The sequence below is a fragment of the Strongylocentrotus purpuratus genome, unplaced genomic scaffold (genome assembly GCF_000002235.5).
Source record: "Strongylocentrotus purpuratus isolate Spur 01 unplaced genomic scaffold, Spur_5.0 spur5_scaffold_21, whole genome shotgun sequence".
NCBI lineage: Eukaryota > Metazoa > Echinodermata > Echinoidea > Camarodonta > Strongylocentrotidae > Strongylocentrotus > Strongylocentrotus purpuratus.
The window spans coordinates 37094111-37101983 of record NW_022145607.1 but is presented as its reverse complement, the minus strand read 5'-3'; positions in this window follow the sequence as shown (position 1 = coordinate 37101983).

The following is a 7873-nucleotide window of genomic DNA, read 5'->3' as shown; positions in this document are numbered from 1 at the left end:
CTGTGTAGAAATTACACTTTTTTGTACCGGTATGTGTAGAACAAATGTATCAGATCTTCATTTACAGCTGTGTTCCAGTGATATTTAAAGAGACTCTACATATATACCCATAGGCCTATATATGCCATATGGCAAATTTTGTGACAATTACTGTTGTGTAGCACCATATGGTGAAGCCTTGCATAAGTACAGAGAATTAAATCCCTCTGGAGCAGAGGACAGTGTCATACCCCAAATATTGACAAATTAAACAGTGTGGAACGGTAGACCCAGAAACTTCACGCTAAGAATCGCAATTACAGAATTAGGCATATTTCTGGCGCCAGTCGGCCATACGTTTGACCACACTAGACACCTCAAGGAATCATACGCCTCGCTTCAGTGCGCTCAAGGATGTTAGCAACCGTGTCCACAGCTCAAAATCACCTCTCATATTAGCAGTGTGTGGAGGTTTAGCTTTTTTTAACTTCAGGGTTGCGAATTTTTTAATTGGATTCTTCTGGCTGTATTGTCCTTTTTTTTTCTAATTTCAAATTTTCTTCTCAATTGTATCTTTATTTGCTTTCCTCTTAAATTTCTCTTTTTTGTGGAGGGGGGGGGGGGATCCATACTTTGTTTTCCACTCTATTGCCCATTTTCTCATCTTTTCTTTGACTACATCAGTCTCTGTATCTTAATATTGATCTTTCTTGCTTGTAATGTTTAAAAAGAATATATTTCTCATTGCATCTCTCATTTTGTGGTTCCTCTTACAGAAAGCTTTATCCCCTGTCTCAATCTCTTCCTCTATACATCCATGACCAGAGTAATTATGTACCTCATTGGAGACCTAATGAGCTCAAAGTCTGTGAACGTAGTAATCGTTCCTGGTAAGCATACTATGTACAGATCCAACCAAGCTGAAATCTGACTTTTTGATGCATCTGCGTCATGGCGTCCTTTTATAACCTACATGTTAGCAAATACACAACACTCCACAAAGACGTGTATAATGTGGAGTCATTATTACCCCAGTTACATTTTGTCTTTCTAGAGTTGTGCATGTACTTGCATTTTAATAGATGTGCACTTGTGGCTGTCAAGCTGTGCTCATCTGTCTGTGCTCTGAATTCCTCTCATTAGGCCTGTCTTCACTATCTCGAGATTGCCAAATAGCCCGCTATTTCTGATTTGGGAAATAATCCCCGAAGTTACAAATTGCGTCTTCATCAGCTCGAGATTCGACCTCGAAACTTGAAACTCGACCTTGAGAAATTAGCTCAAGATATTTTGCTCAGCGTTAGCGCATAGTGTGAGTCTTCGGTCTGGTGAAGACGCACAGGACAAATAGCTGGATATTTTGCAAACTATCCCAAGATATCTTCGGATGACAATCCCAACCAAATATCCCGCTAATTGCTACTTCGGTCTGATGAAGACGCAAATTAGCTGGATAATTTGCGATCGGGATAGTTCAAATAGCTGGATATTCGGCAATCTCGAGATAGTGAGGACAGGCCTTATTCTGTCTGTAGTATAAGCACTTTAGAATATGAAGAGGGTCATTGAGATCAGGACAAACATGATAGAAACATGCTGTTTGGTAGAAATCATCCGTCATTTGATAAATGCTCAAGGAACAACTAAATTCAGCTTAAAGCCTGTCTGAACTAGTTTGGCCAGGGGATTAGACCTCCCTACAAGGTCAATGACAGATGGTTATCTCATCAAATCAGCTCTCAATTAACGTAAGAAAAAGAGGATCGTGGGGGACCAATGGGCACCGCTTAGGCATTGTTTTCTATATAGAGGGAGCAAGTAGCTATAAGTAGTACAGTGGGGCTTTAAATGAAATGGGAGATGCCCAGGGTCCTTTGTATTAGGAACATTGTGTTCCCACGGCTACGGAATTAGATCAATTGCATGGAACAAATGATGGTAGACGTGTAATTAATTAGTGCAGACTAGAACGTGTGATGCATAGCTGTTAGGATGCGTAGCTGCAGTTATATTACTCGATTGTCAAATTTTCATACTCAAATATATACTGGATGCTTTAATTCTGGTTTTGTAAATGATGTACAGGTATGATACATACTGCTTAATGTACCGTGTATAGTATGTTTTGGTGCCATGATGTTTTCAAGTTCAGTTTAAAGTCATATACTGCCTTTAATTTCTATATGATATTATCATGTTATGTGCCTAAATTATCTATTTATATATGTATATCTGCAACTGTGTTTGATGTATAAAACATTTTTATTTTAGGTGCAGCATACTTTTGCTATATCTAGGAGAAAATTAAAACATGCAAGCACAATTTTTTAGGTTTAAAAGGAGAATATATTATAAAATGAAGAAAAAAAGTAAATTTGTATGCAAAAAAAAAAGAGATGTGTTTCCATTGAAATGATTACACCATTCTTATTTTGCATGCTTCCAATGACTTTGTGAGCACAACTGATATTTGTTATTATGCACAAGTCTATTGCATGGAATTGAGTCTTAAAAATGCGGTGATGTATATCTTTTTATGGTAGGAAATAAACTCTATGTTCAGTCTAAAAATGAGATTCTTGGTGGATATTTGGAGCCCAGAAACAGAGAGTTATCTGTGAGTGAAAAGAACTCATATGTTTCATCTCTCATTTTTAACTTGCTGAAGGTGTCAAATACAATTAGTACTGTTGGAATAAAGCTAAGATATGTTTAAAACTATTTATCTCCCATGTATTTGTATACTAAGGGCGCGTACGTTCATGCTTGATTTTGAAGGCAGAATGAGCGATTTGTAACGCTCATCGTAAACGCTCATTGTAATCGCAGTTCCACGGTGCACTGTTCATGCTCACTTCTCCAGGCAATTCTCCTTGGGTGGCCTTCAGCTAGATTCGCAAACCTGTATGCGCCTGCTACGTAGACCCACTAGAGGTCCGTGCGTTGACCCCATTTAAACACGTTTACCTATTTTAAACGCATCTTTTTGTGAGTTTACGATCGGCGATCGTGATCGCCGTTTTTCAGTGATTCTACAAAAGTGAGCATGAACGCAATCGTGTTTTAAACTAAACGCGTAACAGATGCCTGATTCTGGCCGTCAAAATCAAGCATGAACGCGCCCTAATATACGTAGAACATATGTATACATGTGTCATAATTTAAAACTAGGTTATTCTTGATATGTGATATTGAAGTTAAGTGTGAAAGGAGAACAAAGTGAGAACAGGAGTTGTGAAAAATGTGTGATAAATAAAACAGAAATATGTAAAGGAGTCTTATTAATATCATAAGAGAGATGAGAAGAAAAAGTATGATATATACATGTTTTTGAGCAAAAAAATATTCATGTGTTTGTATATCATTTTGTATATCCAAACAAAATGAAAATCGTGTTATACTTGGGCATACTATGTTACATAATCACCACTATTTCTTTATCTATGCATTTCAAATGAAGCTTTAGTGTGATACATATGAGAAGCACTTTGTACCAATGTTGTATATATGCGGGCATCTATTATGCCAAAAAAAATTGTATAAGTGTACAGTAATAGCATACATGTAGGCCTGGCTTAGGTGTGACATTTTTTTAGTTTTCCAATATTTGCTTCTTTTTTTAAATCTACAGTATTCATGTCAAGGGATATTCATTGATTTGTATTTGTATATATATGTGCTACCCTTATTAAAAATAATCCAACATTCATTACCATTTACATGTACTTATAGCATTTTGTGTAATTTATTTTTATATAATCAATTCTTATCTATATTACATGCAATTCCTTCCTGTTCTTGTATCTTTTTGAGTCATGAGCCAAGGCAGGAGATGTAGTACATGTACTAAGAGGCTTTACTTGTGAAATGTAGGATAATTCCTTCCACGTACCACCATTGTATGTTTCAATATGTATTATTTTATTTTAGAGATAATATTTTCTCAGTTTCTCCATACTTCATTCAAAAAAGGTGCTTAAATTGAGGTGAAGAGACTTCTTACGAGATGGAAAAATCTCCCAGTCGCCAAGAATTTTCCCCAATTTTCTCCCTTTTCCACGTCACCTCACCTCGCACTCCACGGTTGAGCAAACGTTTTATTCATACATCATAGATCATTCTGACACCACAGTATCAAGTAGTAGGCTGACCATCACCTTTCATTATTTGGGTCCGATTTCGAGAGGCCTGTCTTCATCAGACCGAAGTTGCTCAATAACCTGCTATTTTAACTAGCCCGGTCACAAATTAGCCAGTTAATTCGCGCCTTCATCAGCCCACAGTTGCAATTAGCGGGCTATTTGGTTCAGAAAGTATCCTGAAAAATAGCCCGCTATTTCCCAAATAGCGGGCTGATTTGCGCCTGTCCAAGCTAGTTTGTGATGAGCGTATCATTCTGGTGAAGTCGTAATTTCGAGCTTTGGGAAAATATCCAGGGTCTGAAAATAGCAGGTAATTTTGCAACTTCAGTCTGATGAGAACAGGTCTCTTGAAATCGGAACCAAATAATGGAAGAATTGTTATGTGGGTGTGAACACAGCAGGGGCTTTGTCTTTGGATTATGGTTTTTGTCACTACCGAGTTTATTAAACCTTGCATCGAGAAAAACAATTCATCATTCTGACAACTCTGAAAGCAAAGCATTTCATCTCCTTTCCCCGATGTTCTATTGAGGGGGTGGGGGAGCTTGGGTGCTGTATCTTTGTGAATACAGATGCCTTTTTTAGATGACCAGTATGCTAATGCATTTACATATTTTATGGGTACGTCTGGAAGGGAAGTTGCTCTGGAACGCCATGACAGCTTCCCTGAGGCTTCCTTGACATAGCAGCAACTAATGTTGCAAATTGAGTTCAATACATACACATCCATGACATGTGCATTAAGGGTTCTTGTAGAAGAAACAACCATATATTTGAGTGCATGAGTAAACAAGTCTATTGCATTGGTGTATGATTCATGTAGAAATCATTGGAAGCAAAATGTAATACACTGTAGGCCATTATCTCAATGTAACAAATTTATACTTACCGTAAGTCCCTCATACAAATTATTTCATTCACCGGTTACAAATAATTATATTTCAATAGTTAGAATACAAATTACATATATTATATGTTGTTAGGTAGGGCAGGCCATAATGTTTGTCCTACCTAGCAACAACTAATGTATGCAATTTGAACTCTGACTATTAAAATACATTCATTCGTAACAGGTGAATGAAATGAAATTGCCTATCAAATGCCTAAATAATTCTCAATTGACTCCTTGTAATTTGTGTATTACAGGGAATTCTGTAATGCATATTGAAATTGATGATTTTTAAAAAGACAAACACTCAGGCTTTTATTTACACTTTATGAGAAGAAGAAACTGAAGTTAAATTTTGATATTCTCCACAAATCTGTGTCATGACTTCATTGAAAGCAAAGTGTATAGATCTCTCTAACTGTTTACTGAGTGAGTTGCATATTTGATACAGTTCAACCATCTTGAAATTGAACCGTGGTATCTTCTTGCTATCCTGTGATGCTAAGACCAACAGACTCGTATGTTTTTCCTGGATCTCAATCAATTCTTAGCAGGAAAGCAGGATGCGTTGAGATCAGGCTCACTCAAGGCCTATTGATTTTTTGCCCACCTGTTTAACCCTTCACAGAATGAATGCTCAAATAACCAGAACTGTGTAATTTCAAGCGTTACAAAATGGTATTTCCAAGCATTATGGAACGGTATTTCCAGAGCATTTTCAGTTTTTAATGAAGAATATTATGAACATTATAATGAAAATCTACAATTAATGATATGATATATAGAATGATATGAAATACTTTTACAACAGTTGAATTTCCTATCAACCATATATCAAATTTATGAAATATTTAATTTACAAAGCTTTGTTACAGAATGACCACAAAATGAGCTATGTCATTCTGTACAAAAATTAATATTTTATTTATAAGTATAATGAAGGGTTGATACAACATCCAACTGTTGTGAAATTACCTCTTCATAGTTTATCTTAAATCATTCATTTTTAAAATTGACATGTCTAAATGCTCTTGAATGTCATGCTATAATGCTAGGAATATAGACCCGTTTACTAACATATTCAAATTGATGGGTGTTTCGTTCCTGGGGACCCAGTAATGAGTTATTCCATTCTGCATACATTACTTGTTGCTATGTAGGCCAAGCCTCGAGGAAATCTTTCAGGTTGTCTAGAGCAACCTTTGTTTAAAAATTATGCATACAAACGAACCGGTTTATTACCTAATTGTGGTTATATCCTACCCTGATTCATTTCAAGTATGTTTGGCGCTGTATTCGACTGCAATGTGAATTTTATACACCAACACTCCCTCCATACAACGTAGCTGTAATATGATATTCACTCTTATGCACAAAAACTTCAATTTGCATATGTATGTGTACATTTATACCCATGTAAATGAAGCAGAATGCCATAATTTAACAAGTCATCATATGAATTGTGCACTTGACTTACAAAGGGTTTAATATTCTGTATTGCATGACAGTGGTCAAATAAAGCATCAAAATGTCAAGTGTACTCTAAATGATGAGCAAGTACAATGATACGTGGTTGCTAAGCAACACTCCAGTGGTGCAGTTGAATACCGTTGCTTGCTTGCTTTGAATGAATCTATTCATCAAAGCGTTGATGAATTTACAAAGGGTAATCATTCCTACTCTCGCTCTCCCCACCAATTTATCCACTGTTAGAGCACTGTCATTGTAACGTGATCATGGCATTGTATATGTATTGCATCGGTATAATAACATATAAAATATGTATAATCATAATGAAATATGAGTCAGTATAATCAATCAATGTATAACTACATGTATTGCTAGCTGTAAGTATATGAAATATTGAGGGAGGCACTCCCTTATGTTAAAGGCAGTAGGAATAGATGGCTTGTTCAGTATATAAATAGCCATTATCTTGCTTTATTCATGTTCCATTATATGAATATTTTATGCTGGCATTTTTTATATTTTGTATACAATAATACATTTGAATTGAGGTGTTTGGTTAAATTATTTTAATATGCTTTCCATATTATTATGTAGCTGTAGATAATATTTGTATAATTTTGGGATAGGTATAGATTGATTGTTTTCTTTGTTTTTATAGTACAATTTGATTGCTTTTGTTTAGTTTTAATTATTGTTTATTTTCTGCTGGTTGATTTTTTTTTATAATTAAAATTTAGCAATAGCCTGATAAAAAATTATTTGAGTGCTTGTATTTTGTTGAAGGTATGGTGAATAATTGGTTTGGTATATTGCTGGTATGTTCCTTGAGAAAATGAAATTGCATGAAACAAACATCGAATCTGATCACACAGACTTTAAAGAAAGGAACTAAAGGGCAATTTCAGTACCCTATCATATTGCTTATAGAACGCATATTCTGATCACAAAATATCCAGTGTCATTTTCATGTTCGCACGTCATGTGACGCACATGGCTATCGATATTGCTTTGGGTCGAGTTTTTGAAAGTCTGTGTGATTGTGTTATCAGGTGATATGAAAATGTGAATTTCTTCACAAATCAATAAACCGCCTCAATGAAAATCATAATAAAACCCTTTTTTTTGTACATGTACAGAAAACTAATCCGACATTTGATCTTGGCTCTGTTTCATCAAAAAATATAGGATTAGGGCTTGGGTTGTGATTGAGATTTAGGCCAGTTCTAGGTTTAGGGTTAGGATTAAGTTATGGGTTGAAGTTTGGCATTTGAGAGGTAGTGTTGGAAATTTATTTCAGGGTAGTTGTCAAGCATGGAGGTACAGTATACAAATAATGCGCTATAGTGCCCTTTGGTTAGGCATTAATCCTCATTATCAGGTCCATCAAAGAGGT